The sequence below is a fragment of the Schistocerca gregaria genome, chromosome 2 (genome assembly GCF_023897955.1).
Source record: "Schistocerca gregaria isolate iqSchGreg1 chromosome 2, iqSchGreg1.2, whole genome shotgun sequence".
In the NCBI taxonomy this organism is placed as follows: domain Eukaryota; kingdom Metazoa; phylum Arthropoda; class Insecta; order Orthoptera; family Acrididae; genus Schistocerca; species Schistocerca gregaria.
In genome coordinates this window covers 78,793,279-78,808,530 of record NC_064921.1, presented here as the reverse complement: position 1 = coordinate 78,808,530, position 15,252 = coordinate 78,793,279, and the positions used below count along the sequence as shown (strand labels likewise).

Genomic DNA, 15,252 nt, shown 5'->3' with positions numbered 1-15,252 from the left:
CTAGTACAGATCCCAGCTATCGTAATGAGGAGTGTAAAGACAAAGTAGGATGGCGGGCGCCGAACCCGCCTTGTCACACGGTGTAGAGCAAGCAGTATAGCTGTTCGTCCATCGTGTGCTCTCCCGTACAGTCGCTTAGGTGTCGAGTGACGGTTGTTCCTCACAAGCCAGGGCCCCGATGCGTCCTAACTCCCCTGCCAGTAGGGTTACAGGCGCCATTGGCCGGCCTTCGGCAACGATAAGGCGGACAGTGCAGACACCTGGTCCCCAGGGGCTGCTAAATATAGAGGGCCGAGGACCAGCTGGAGGATGGCAGCCCCTAATGAGCTCTGCTCTGTAGGGAAGGGCCGCCTACGTCAGCGCAGCTAATCCTGGGGTACTCGTGCGCCTCCCACCAGACACTTGGCGTTTTCCTGAATTTATCAGCAGCGACCCCTACACTGGTAGCGTTCTCCATTGTTCTCGTGCCATTAGTAAGTCTCCAGTGGGGATCAAAACTGACGGAGACGGAAAAAATCTCCATACATACATCTCCCGACACATCACGGGGAGTTACCAATTACATTGGTACATACGTTTGTAGGGCTTTTTGTTTTGCATGTTGGTATTACGATTGTTGTCCGCAGCTCGTGGTCTCGCGGTAGTGTTCCCGGGTTCGATACCCGGTAGGGTCGGGGATTTTTCCTGCCTCGAGATGACCGTGTGTTGTTGTGTCGTCCTCATCACCATCATTCATCCCCATTACGGTCGGAGGAAGGCAATGACAAACCACCTCCACTAGGACCTTGCCTAGTAAGGCGGCGCGGGTCTCCCGCGCCGCTCCTCTACGTTCTGTAAAGAAGTATGGGTCTCATCATCATCATCATTAAGATTGTTATGGGTTTATTCGTAGATTGTATTTGTCATTTGTACTTCACTGTTGTTATCTGAGTAAATATTGTCATTTGGAGATAGTGGGCTGAGCTGTGGGCGCTAGAAAATGCAATGCCAAGTGGAGAAGCTTGAACGTTTGCGACATATTCTTATGCTATAGTTCAATAGAGAGATAACAATGATGATAATCATCGTATGGCATTGTTGGCCGGGAGGCCCCATGCGAGAAAGTTGGGCCGCCGGATTGCAAGTTCTTTTTAGTTGACGAATCTTCGGCGACTTCGTCAATGATGATGAAATGAAGATGAACAGCACACAACACGAGGCAGGGAAAATCCCTGACCCCGCCGGGAATCGAACGCGGGACCCAGTGCGCGGGAAGCGAGAACGCTACCGCAAGGCCTCGAGCTGTGGAAAATAGAGAGATGACAGCAGCGAACGCAGCCAGAAATATTCGCGCCGTATATGACGATAATGCCAGCAGACAGGGCACCGCAAGGAAATGGCTTCCTCGTTTTAATGAGGATTGTTCTGACATTGGTGACTCTACACGTTCAGGAAGACCTTCGGAGTTTGATGAAGATCGTTTCATCATTTTCTTAGGACCTTTGTCCCAGTGAGGCAGCGACCTTGCCGCAGTGGATACACCAGTTTGCGTGAGGTCATCGAAGTTAAGCTCTGTCGGGCGTGGCCGACACTTGGATAGGTGACCATCTGGGCCACCATACACTGTTGCCATTTTTCGGGGTGCACTCAGCCTCGTGATGCCAACTGAGGAGCTACTCGACCGAATGGTAGCGGCTCCGGTCAAAGAAAACCATCATAACGACCGGGAGAGCGGTGTGCTGATCACATGCCCCTCCTATCCGCATCCTCATCTGAGGATGACACGGCGGTCGGATGGCCCCGATGGGCCACTTGTGGCCTGAAGCCGGAGTGCTTTTGTCCCACTTCAACGCGAGGTCGGCCTTGTTACTATGGATTTGGCGATCTTAGAGGGTGGCTGGATGCCCTTACTGTTGCCACCCTGTACCCCAGCACTGTGCATCTAGTGTAAGCCATGAAATACTGCGAACGTTTTCAAATGTCCGCGAGTCCTGTAACTGAGGCGGGGCGTGGGGACCAGCCAGGGTATTCACCTAGTGGGATGTGGAAAACCGCCTAAAAACCACCTCCGCAGAGGTTTGCGCGACCTTGTTACGATGATGAGAGATACCTTCGCCAACGACTCACTTTGCTTTTGTTCACTGACAGGTCTCGCTAGCGCCGCCAGTCACCGAAATTTCATGAAACTATAGGTGCTGAAGCAGGAAAATTCCACGACGCTCCACAAGAAATTCCGCATTTTTCAACCGAAAATGGCGGATAAAATAACTGTTGCATAACGCCCCTCGTATCAACATCACCTTTCCATTTAAGTTTCTTCTCTTCCATCTTGTCACTGACAAAAAAAAAAAAAACCTTATTTTTATCCATTTTATTGCTTGCCCTTACATACGTCATGAACGTCATCTCTGCTGCGTGTACATGTGATTTTATTTTTTTCTAGTTATTATCCGTAATTCTTAACCATATACAAGAGTAGGTACAGCGTTACCAGATTGGATTAACAGAAGAGAGGGAGAGGGAGGGAGGGAGGGAGGGAGGGAGGGAGGGAGGGGGGGAGGGGGTGAGAGAGAGAGAGACAGAGAGAGAGAGAGAGAGAGAGAGAGAGAGAGAGAGAGAGAGACGGCGCGATTCATCACGGGATTGTTTAGCCGGCGCGAGAGCATTACAGAGATGATCGACAATGTAGGGGACGCTACAAGAGAGCACGGAGAGGTTTACTACTGGAATTCCGATAGACTACGTTCCGGGAAGAGCCGGGAAACGTATTACTCTCCCCCATATTAGTCTCGAGAAAAGACGACAAATTAGAGCTATTACGGAGCTTCACCGACCATCATTCTTCCCACGCGTTATTAGCAAATGGAACAGGGAAAGGAGGGAGGGAAGGGGGGGGGGGGATCAGTTAGTTACTGGTACTAGAGATACGCTCCGCCAATCACTATGACGTGGCATTCGCAGAGTAGATGGAAATGCTGGGGAATTAGATTAGGAAATGCGACACGAAGATAGTAGATGAGTTCTGCTACCTGGACAACGCTATAATTGAAAATGGATAAAGTAGGGAGGATATAAAATACAGACTGGCAATAGCAAGAAAATTAATTCTGAAAAACAGAAATGTTTTAAAATGTAATGAATATGTTAGAAAGTCTTTTCTGAAAGTATTTGGAGCACAGCCTTGTATCACAGTACACCATGGATAAAAGCAATACAAGCGATGAAGTGCTAGACTACAGTGTCTCGAGTTCGATCCCCAGTCAATTCTAGTATATTTATCTGTCACTTTTCACTTTTTCCATCACTTGCAATGATTAATAAGGTGACAAATGCCGAGTTGCACTACGACCGAAATCTAAGATGAAAGGTCGTGGACGATGAACGGCGTACACAAAGAACTAGGGGTAGAGATTTCGAAAAAGGTTTCTAATTGAAAAGGAACGGGCGAATGCAATGAACGAAAGTAACTACAGGGAGGTTATAATTGAACTCATGATAAACGAGTGATCCCAGGACAATGGAACTTCGTGAAAACATTAATAAGGACATGCAAAGAAAAAATAACGATTTGAGAGAAACGTATTTGTAAAGGACATCTTATTCGTCGTTGACTATAGAAATAATTTATTTCACAATTGCAATTTCGGCTCAAATGGCTCTGAGCACTATGGCACTTTAACACCTGAGATCATCAGTTCCCTAGAACTTAGAACTAATTAAACCTAACTAACCTAAGGACATCACACACATCCATGCCCGAGGCAGGATTCGAACCGTAGCGGTTGCTCGGTTCCAGATTGTAGCGCCTAGAACTGCACGGCCACTCCGACCGGCTGCAAGTTCGGTCTTTCGGTCCGAGAATTATTCCCAAGAGTATCACATAAGCCAAAATGAAAAGCACATTTAACTCAACATTTCCCCGATCGGATCTCCGGGGGAAAATGCGTTAAATGCTGCTGAGAGTACGAACATGCATCTCCGAAACAAAGTTAAGATCAGTACCTGAAACGTACAGAGTCTATATGAAGCTGGTAAATTAGCTAACTTAATGCAGGAAATGGGAAGACTGAAAATAGAAATTCTAGGAGTGACAGAGACACGGTAGCCAGATGCTCACGTTTGACCAAAAACGGAATCGTGTGAAGTGTTGCGAGGATGGTCTGCAGCTGTTCAGGAAGAATCCGCAGGACTTTAACCGTCGTTTCGTCACTGAGGATGAAACATGGATACATTACTATACTCCTGAGACCAAACTACAATCTAACAATGCGTTACAAAGGAAGAATCTGCACCAAAAAGGGGGAAGACCATCCCTTCGGCCGGAAAGGTTATGGTGACTGTCTTTTGAGATTCGCGAGGGATAATCATCATCGCCTATCTGGAAAAGGGTAAAACTATTACATGTGAATATTATTCATCGTTATTGGACCGAGCTGCAAGTAAAACACCGGCGACTGGACCGCAAAACAGCCCCTTTCCATCACTACAATGAACCAGCACACACCTCAGCAGTTGTGGTAGCAAAATGAATGGAAATAGGATTCCAACTCGTTTCACATCCCCCCTATTCTCCAGACTTGGCTCCCTCGGACTACAATTTGTTCCCCAATTTGAAGAAATGGGTGACGGGACAAAGAATTTACTCAAACGAGGAAGTGATTGCAGCAACTAACAGCTATTTTGCAGACTTGGACAATTCCTATTATTTGGAAGAGATAAACAAATTAGAACAGCGCTGGACGAAGTGTGTAAGTCTAAAAGGAGACTACGTCGAAAAATAACAAAGGTTAACTCCAAACACGTAAGTAGTTTTTATTTTAGCGAGGACTTTTCAAACGCCCCTCGTAATGAAACAAGGTGTGGCCTATTCATCCGGAAGTGCAGTAACTGAAATCACGTGCCCACTTCTCGTAACATGAATGATTTTTAGTTTTTAAGTAATTAATGCCACGTAGCAATTAGTAATTAACCGGTAAATAGTCTGTTCTGCCAGAAAGATTCATTGCGTCATTTACATCTTCCATAAACCGCTACTGTGCAGACAGAAAAGCTCGTGGTAAAACTGCCCGTTTCGTCAACTGACCTAGCAGGAGAAATTCATTCATGCGGAACTAAAAATAGCGACTCCCCAGGGGAGCGGAAGAAGTAGAACAGGCGAGTGACGTTCTATTATTAACACGAGGACCAACGGAGTGCCCCAGAGTTGGTGCCCTCTCGTTACTTTTTTGTTCCATTCTCTTCTTCCCGCAGCCGAGAGTCTTTTCCACTGCGGAGAGAGCTTTGTCTCCTGCCTCTCATTTCGCCAAGATACCACCAGCAGGCTAAGGCAGCATAGCCAATCTTTGTACTCTTAATGGGCAGATGTCTGTTACAGACATATTATAACGCCCTATAATGTTTAGTTACTCTAAGGTTGGTTCAAATGGCTCTGGGCAGTATGGGACTTAATATCTATGGTCATCAGTTCCCTAGAACTTAGAACTACTTAAACCTAACTAACCTAAGGACATCACACAACACCCAGTCATCACGAGGCAGAGAAAATCCCTGACCCCGCTGGGAATCGAACCCGGGAACCCGGTTACTCTAAGGCCCAGATACTCAATGGACAGCTCCGCCTTACATTCACCTACCGGTACACTATGTGATCAAAAGTATCCGGACACATGGCTAAAAATGACTTACAAGTTCGTGGCGCCCTCCCTCTGTAATGCTGGAATTTAATATCGTGTTGACCACCCTTAGCCTTGATGACAGCTTCGGCTCTCGCAGGCATACGTTCAATCAGGTGCTGGAAGGTTTGTTGGGGAATGGCAGCGCATTCTTCAGAGAGTGTTGCACTGAGGAGAGGTGTCGATGTCGGTCTGTGCGGCCTGGCGCGAAGTCGGCGTTCCAAAACATGCCAAAGGTGTTTTGTAGGCTTGAGATCATGACTCTGTCCAGGGCAGTCCATTACAGGGATGTTACTGTCGTGTAATCACTCCGCCACAGGCCGTGCATTATGAACAGGTGTTCGATCGTGTTGGAAAATGCAATCGCTATCGTCGAATTGCGTGGGAAGCAAGGTGCTTAAAACATCAATGTAGGCATGCGTTGTGATAGCGCCACGCAAAGCAAAAGGTGCAAACACCCTCCATGAAAAACACGACCACACCATAACGCCACCGCCTCCGAGTTTCCCTGTTGGCACTATACACGCTGGCAGACGAAGTTCACCGGGCATTCGCCATACCCACACACTGCCATCGGATCGCCACATTGTGTACCGTTATTCGTCACTCCGCACAACGTTTTTCCTCTGTTTAATTGTCCAATGTTTACGCTCCTTACACCAAGCGAGGCGTCGTTTGGCATTTATCGCCGTGATGTGGTGCTTATGAGCAGCAGCTCGACCATAAATGGACAATAGACACACGTATTTGCTATGTTAGCTATTTTACTTCCATTCTTTATTTCTATACTTGCTCCAAGCAGTTGTACTGGTTCAAATGGCTCTGAGCAATATGGAACTTAACATCTGAGGTCATCACTCGTCTAGACTTAGAACTACTTAAACCTATTTAACCTAAGGACACCACACACATCCATGCCCGAGGCAGGATTCCAACCTGCGACCGTAGCAGCAGCGCGGTTCCGGACTGAAACGCTTAGAACCGTTCGGCCACACTGGCCGACTTTCAGTGCCCCATCTTCAGCCCTTAACTGACGCTGAGCGGGTTAATTCCAATCGTATACACGATTGATCAGTGGGCAACATCCATGAACTGACTTTCGCAGACTGCCTGTAATAACGATGTAGTGTCTGCAGCCGTCAACTACCATCATCGTTGTTGCAGGTAGTTCATAGATGTTGGGCACTGATAAATCGCATATGCGAGTGGAATTAACCCCCTCAACCAAAACTGGTTGACAGATAATAAATAACATCGTAACGACGGCTGCAGGTGTTACATTTTATTACGTGTTTATACTTGTTTTATTGTCAGAATGAGGAAATGACAGGATATTTAAAGCCAAATCGCTGTTTTAACCACAAATCCGCAGTTGTTATGGGTAACGGAAAACTTTTGATTGGTAGTTTAAGTTGTTATTATTATAAATAATATGTGGAAATGAGACCAAGTTTAGCGAACTTCTGATATTATGGGTGCAGATAATATATAATTTGGCACGGTTAAAAAAAAGCAAGCCTGTGTTTTATGTAAGTCGGCGGGCTTTCGTGGCCGTTGTCGCTGAAGTTCAAATCTTCTGGGTTATTAAGCCGCGTCGCGTTACTTCTAAAATGTTCGACGTTTCGACCCCTCTGCTGGAATCTTCCTCAGGATCTTTTGGTGTTCACTATTACTAGAACACTGTCAGAGACGAGTGTCGCGTCCACTTAAAAAGGGGAAGTTTTCTGGCGTTCGTGCTGGAGAAATGATAGTATTGGTTAAAATTCATATGGCTACCATTGGTGGGACATAGTCATAGGCTAATATTCCCGCTCTGCTCCCCCTTTATAAGTGGACGCGACACTCGTCTCAGACAGTGTTCTAGCAGTAGTGAACACCAAAAGATCCAGAGGAAGATCCCAGCAGAGGGGTCGAAACGTCGAACATTTTAGAAGAAGCCTGTGTTATTCTACTATAACGAGAAAGAATATGTTCATCCAGAATACAAATTTCTAGTTGTGAAACGAGGATGTTGAAAACATCTGTGAATAGCTGAATAGCGATGTTTGTAAAACGGGATTAGAACAGCTATGTGACGCGGATATAGTGAAGAAAATGTGTTCGGTAGAAGAAGAGGGCAAAGACGAGGCGGTAGAAGAACCCGAGAACCTGTTATCAGGGACACCGAGACACTGAAGTACGTTGATCCGTTATTAGAATATGCAGAAGAAATTTCGTTTGACTGTACCTTGGTTCTGACCCTCCAGAAAATGACAACCGTGAATTTAAAAAAAAACGCATTGTTTTACTTTTAAAGGTCAATAGGAGACGAGACTGTAATTTCAGCCAACGAATGTACGTTTCCCCATCTCGTTTAACACCGTCTGTCACACCTCCGAAATGTACTGTCACGCGGTGATTGTGATTCAACAGACACGGGCGATGGGGTGTCGCAAGCAGACATAGTAGTCAGCAACGCTAGCAGTTAAGGTGCACGCAGGAGCGAGCCTTACCTTGTTAGGAATGAGGCGCTATCAGCTAGCTGTCCGTCGCCCCTACGAGCAGCGCAGAGACATCGCGGTCTGAATCCGCAGCCTTCTTCAGCAGGAATTTCTGCAAGCAATGAGAGAAAAAAGAGGTCAATGTTAGCTAACGGCATGTGGACACAGATTCTGCTAAACGCTCAGGAGCCGTGACGTCATCCACTCAGAGCTAATGGTGCGTCACCGGATGTCGTTACGGAGCAAAAAACAAAACGCTCCACAGCGGACTCACTACGTGTATTGTGGTACTCTTTGCGTGAGGATAATAGCGTCTGCATACGGCATTCTGACGTAACACTTTGAAGGACAAGGGCACGTTTTCCAATTTCTAGAACGATTTTAAACTGCGGTCATTACATGCAGCAGAAGAGTCGAAACCTCGCTGTAACTGACACGCAAGGTCTATAACGTGATGTCGCGTACAACATGAAGAACTACTACCTCAAGGTAATCCATGTGAACTGTTCTTCGGTGACAAATGGCCCGTATTGATTCTAACCGTCATGTATCTCCACCCCGCATCCCTCCTAAAAAAAAAAAAATAGTAACCACAACGTATGGAGAGAAAATACTTTATTTCCAATATAGACGTGAACTAGAATGAGATTTTCACTCTTCAGCGGAGTATTCGCTGATATGAAACTTCCTGGCAGATTAAAACTGTGTGCCAGACCGAGACTCGAACTCGGGACCTTTGCCTTTCGCGGGCAAGTGCTCTACCAACTGAGCTACCCAAGGACGACTCACGCCCCGTACTCACAGCTTCACTCCTACCTTCCGACCTTTACAGAAGCTCTCCTGCGAACCTTGCAGGACTAGCACTTCTGAAAGAAAGGACATTGCGGAGACATGGCTTAGCCACAGCCTGGGGGATGTTTCCAGAATGAGATTTTCACTCTGCAGCGGAGTGTTATGCGGCTACAGTCTATAGTTTACAGAAGACTTCCGCAAAGCTAGTAAGCTGAGGTACGATCACCCGGCATTTTAGCTGACCCTGCCAGTTGCGGTATAGCAATACTCGTTGACGTCCACGTGATACACCTAGGGATGTGCAACACACCGATTACCATGCTGTGTGCCTGAGTATGAAGTCTTTTGCTTTGAAATCGATTAGAAATTAGTCATAAAAAGAAATACAGGAAGTTTAACCTAGTTGTGTAACTTGATGCCAAGCGGTCTAGACTGCGAGACTAGGAGGTGAGGTGGACCCGTATCGAGTATGAACGGTGGTTTGGTGCACCGATCAAGCTGAGTGTGGCTTTTTGGTGCTCTACCACGATCGTTTAGAGCGGAGCTTTACAAACTGCATATCCTGACACTACGGGACATCGAGTAGCTGCCTCAAGGATGGCGGGAGACTAGTAGAATCAACTTGTAATGCTCGTCAAGCTCACGTGAGTCATTGAATTCATAACAATATTGAGAAGTTTTGTATTTGTGGTTAATGTATAATTGTACTGTACATAGCAATTACATAAAAAAATCAATATTTCTTTGAAATATGGTTAGTTACAGCAGAGTCTTTCTTTAATATTAGTGGAAGGGTGTCGTGAAATTTTATGTATTAGAAGGGTGTCGCCATGTGGAAAAGTTTTGGAAAGGTCTGGTTTACAGAAATACTGGCTTTTGTCTCCAATCTTCGCCTCAGAAAATATGACACACAAATACTTAAAAATACGGTAAGATTCGCAGACAGAAGGCATCATTCATTTATTTGCTACTCTCTTTTGGTCTGTTATCTACGAGGATTGACTGAAAAGTAATGCCTCCATCTTCGTAAATCTTCAACAGTTGGCAGCATTGATATGCGGCAGGTACTGGCTTGTTCCGTAGCCTCTTCTCTACAGCTCCAGTTGGCGGGAAGCCTTAGCACTGAACGGTTGTGTTGTTACTGTGTAAAGTATGGAACCCTGCGCAGACGGTCGGTCAATGCGATATAAGCAACGTGCAGTCACTGAATTCTTGACAACAGAAGGTTGAAGTAAAGGAGATTCATCAGAGAATGAAAGCAGTTTATGGTGATTGTGTTGATGTGAGTACTGTGCATCGTTGAGCGAGTAATGATGTTGAGGCGGGAACACCTGACCTGCGTGACAAACAAAGAGTTGCAAGTCTTGTGACAGCAACCACCAAGTTTCACAAACAAAACGTTGACAGATTGATTCAGGACGATCGTCGTATCACTCGGAGAGAAACTGCAAGCACAATCGGGATTTCACAAGGACGTGTGTGTCACATTATTGCTTTGCTTGGCTATCGGAAGATCTGTGCACGATGGGTACTCCGGATGCTGACTCCTGAAAGGAAAGCGCACAGACTTGAAATTTGCCACGAACTCCTCTCGCGTTACGAGAATGAAGGTGCCGCCTTTCTCCGTTCAATTGTGACAGGAGACGAAACGTGGGTACACGATTACGACCCGGCGACGAAACGTCAGACTACGGAATATCGACACAAAGACTTGCTCCAGAAAAAGAAATTCAAGATGCAGCCCTCAGCTGGAAAAATCATGGCCACAGTTTTCTGGGATGAAGATGGTGTAATCCATGTTGATTTCCTTGATCGTGGACCAACAATAAATTCAGAGCGTTACGTCACAACGCTGCGAACTCTGAAACGATGGCTAACAAGGGTCCGAAAGGAAAAGGGAAATGTTATACTGCAGCATGACAATGCAAAACCACACACTTAACGTGCCACCACAGCAGAACTTCAGAGGCTTAATCTCACCAACGTACGGCATCCTCCATACAGTCCAGATTTAGCACAGTCTTCTTACTTCAATCTGTTCCCGATAATGGAAGACGATCAACGGGTACATCATTATGCTTCTGATAAAGACGTTGAGAAAACTGTGAGACTGTGGTTGCGGAAAAAGAGCGTCGACTTCTTCCGTGACGGCTTTAGAAAACTTGTCTGTTCAAATGGTTCAAATGGCTCTGAGCACTATGGGACTTACATCTGAGCTCATCATTCCCCTAGAACTACTTCAACCTAACTAACCTAAGGACATCACACACATCCATGCCCGAGGCAGGATTCGAACCTGCGACCGTAGCGGCCGCGCGGTTCCAGACTGAAGCTCATAGAACCGCTCGGCCACACCGGCCGGCAAAACTTGCCTGTCGTTGGCAGAAATGTATCCAACCGACTGGTGATTATTTAGAAAAGTGAATATTGGTAATTAAAGATAACATTCTAAGGATTATTTCCGCGCTTTATTTATTAAAATATTTCCATCCAAACCCAACTAACGAGGGTGGAGGCATTACTTTTCATTCAACCCTCGTATATAAAAGAACAGACCGAATGTTGAACATGAATTGGCATGAATGAAGTACATAATGTTGTAAGCAGGATTTCAAATGTGTTAGTAATAACTAAGGATTATGCTTATTAATGGGGGGGGGGGATCTACGTAGAATAACTATATTAAGACAAATAATAACAGTTATAACAATAACAATAATAACAAAAATAACCAAAAAATCGGAATACTACGTTTTGGCCATATGGAGCACAGATATCCATTCATCCGAAATCCAGAACGCACACTACTCGTCTGTTACACAATGTGGCATTGTTAAGTAACAAATTTTGTAACAATTCTGAAAAACACTACTAAGACACTGTACAACACAGCACTAAGAGTACTTGGTATTACAACCAGGCTGGATCTCTCTTTTGTCTGGATGGTTAGCCTCCGACGTGCAACCCAGGATTCACAGGGCTGCGCTGCTGTGCCACCCACGGTGTACAGATTGGGAGGTGGCTGTCAGGGTCTCAGGAAGTCCTTCCTACTCCTCCCCGAGGCTCATCTCTTCACTGCTTCCAGTTGAACGTTCTGCCGTCCGTGACCCGTCTCGCTATCATGATATAAGGCACGTTCGTGGTTTTCTCACGGCCATGAAAACGGCTTGCAGTTCGTAAGCTGATATCTTAACTGTGGAAGAATTCAGTTCCTCGTTCCTTATCATATTACAGACTGTTGCATTTCCAAATGCCTTCATGTCCTGGTCTGTAACATCTTGTCTAACGGCATACTCCGGGACGATGTGATCCGAGGTACCAATTGCTCCATATTCACAAGTGCCTGTGGTGCTTTCTCGTATTTATTAAGAAGCTGGATGCAGAACCATACCCGACAGGTAGTGTACAGCTCCCTTGGTCCGAAGCAAGTGTCATTCATGTTCTTTCTTTTATGTTATGAAGTAACTGGTAGATTCTCCTCCCTGTTTCTGCCCTATCCCACATTTGTTGCCGTTCTCCGACAATACGTTCACGAATTCCCTCCCTTAGTTTAACTGACTACTGTGGCGACAGAAATGGCATCGTGGGCATCATTGCCAAATAATGGAGACCGTACAAAGCGATAAGCGCTTGGGAGAGACAGAGGGTGGAGAGGGGGGTTCAAAATAGTTCAAATGGCTCTGAGCACTATGGGACTTAACATCTGTGGTCGTCAGTCCCCTAGAACTTAGAACTACTTAAACCTAACTAACCTAAGCACATCACACAACATCCATGCCCGAGGCAGGATTCGAACGTGCGACCGTAGCGGTCACGCGGTTCCAGACTGAAGCGCCTAGAACCGAACGGCCACACCGGCCGGCGATGGTGGTGGTGGTGGTGGTGGGGGGGGGGGGGGGGTGACGGGGACCGAGTGCAGTGACGTAGCATTTCAGACACTAGACTGGCATTCGTGAGAGTCTGTGTTTCAATCTGCACTCCGCCATCGTACATCAGGTTTTCCACAGCGATTCATTCAACAAGGTCACGACCGATAGACTGACTTCTTTTTGTCCCACAGTTATCCGTCACCTACACATCGACGAGACGTTCAACTTTAAACATCGTTCCGCTTTTCCCTTCATCTCTCCTCGGGACAGCTTGTACGTCCGCTGTGGCTCTACTATTTCACTCTATTTCACCTTAATCCGTTGTTGAAATAATGTACCCTCAATTCGAGATTGTGGTTCAAATGGCTATCAGCATTATGGGACTGAACATCTGAGGTCATCAGTCCCCTAGAACTTAGAACTACTTAAACCTACCTAACGTAAGGACATCACACACATCAATGCCCGAAGCAGGATTCGAACCTGCGACCGTAGTGGTCGCGCGGTTCCAGACTGTAGCGCCTAGAACCGCTCGGCCGGCTCGAGGTTATGAACGGAGGGGTTAGTCTGTTGCATATGTGAGGGGCAAGGGAGGGGGGATGGAGAGGACGACGAGAGGAGGGGCTAAGGTGCGAGTAATTGTAGTTACAGGTGGTGGTGGTATCAGCAGCCGTGGCAGTGGTTGCAGTCCTATTAAGCTGTGTGTGATCAGCTCTGCAAGGTAAGCTTGATATTTATTCCACATGTCCAGTATCCATGTGCAACTATATGATAGGACAGTCGAAGCACTTATGCAACACATTCCTGTTTTACACCTCTAAATTAAATGAAATGCCGCCTGACTACGAAATAAAACTTAATGTTACAAATAAGTAAAGCAATATTTGCTGCAAGGAAAGAGAAATTCGCAGCTGACGACAATGAGAGCAAAAATTTATAACTTGAACAATATTTGTTTCACAATAGGTATGGCTTTCCGAAGTAGGTGCACCCTTGAATCTAGCAAACAAGTATCTATCCTTGGCTGATTTTATCCGACGCTGAAAACGGAAAATGTGAAGGCTGGAGTCAGCTAGTGTTTCGCCAGACGGAGTGTCATGCGAGATTCTGCACACGCCTGTATCACGTGCGGGCAGCGCCCATGCGGCAACATGAGAAGCCTGCTGAGGCACGGGTGATCATTTCGCCGCGTGTCAGCGAACCAATTCTCACGGATATCACGTAAACAAAATGAGGCTACGTCCAGATGTAACGCGGGTTGCCGCGCGATCGAAATCAGGCGTAGGCATAGTTCAGATGAGCGTTGGTGGGCGCTTGCTGTCTCTTCGCCTCAGTCACTTGTGGTCGCCCGTAGAAAATGGACGTGGAGGGTGCAGTTTGTCTGTGGTTTGTTTGTGACGTGTAGATACGGAAAACGCACATACTGGGTCCATCCTGTTTTAAATAGCAGGCTTACTACAACTCTATCATTAAATTCCAAGCTATAGGACAACGAATCCAAATTACTCAGTTACTTGACGATGTATATAAAATAGTTTAATCAGTTGCTTCAGTTTAGTCATGATAACATTTCACCAGACTCGAAAAAATAAAAAAAATTCGCCACCCTAGTTCCCAGAACTCCTGAAGATAGACGTTGACTGTGGACATTGAATCACAGGCACAGTCCCTTTGACTGTTCAGAGATCACTAAACCCGGCCAAAGATGTAAACAACAACGCATTGGCAGCGCCTATTAGACGGAGGGGGTACGACCAGTTCCAATCAACCCACCAGGAAGGAGGTACGCGGCTCGTGTTGTCTGTAGTTCAGCCATGCCTACACGATCAATACCCCGGTCCAATCTCGCCCGAATTTTTAACTTATACTAGAAAGGGCTCTCGACAATGGAAGTGTCTAGGCGTCTCGGAATGAACCAAAACGATGTTGTTCTGACATGGAGGAGATACAGAGAGAAAGGAACTGTCGATGACATGCCTCGCTCAGGCCGTCCAAGGGCTATTACTGTAGTGGATACCCGCTACCTACGGTTTACGGCTAGGAGGAACCTTGTCAGCAACGTGTTGAATAATGCTTTTAGTGCAACCACAGGACGTCGTTTTACAACTCAAACTGTGCGCAATAGGCTGCATGATACGCAACTTCACCCCCGACGTCCATGGCGAGGTCCATCTTTGCAACCATCACACCATGCAGCGCGGTACAGATGGGCCCAAGAACATGCCGAAAGGACCACTCAGGTTTGGTATCACGTTCTCTGCACGGATGAGTGCCGCATATGCCTTTAACCAAATCGTCGGAGACGTGTTTGGAGGCAACCCGGTCTGGCTAAACCCCTTGGACACACTGTCCAACAAGTGCAGCAAGGTGGAGGTTCCCTGCTGTTTTGGGATGGCATTATGTGGGGCCGACGTACGTCGGTGGCGGTCATGGAAGGCGTTGTAACGGCTGTACGATACG

General features: G+C 46.4%; 1 protein-coding gene across 2 annotated transcripts in view; it reads right to left on the bottom strand.

Moving 5' to 3' along the window:
- LOC126336349 (solute carrier organic anion transporter family member 5A1) overlaps window positions 1-15,252 on the bottom strand; it is a 397,873-nt gene that overhangs the window by 186,275 nt on the left and 196,346 nt on the right. For both annotated transcript variants that reach the window (XM_049999929.1, XM_049999932.1), the window contains exon 3: window positions 8,144-8,243. The gene's annotated coding sequence lies outside the window, so the exon portion shown is untranslated. The remainder of the gene's footprint in view (window positions 1-8,143; window positions 8,244-15,252) is intronic.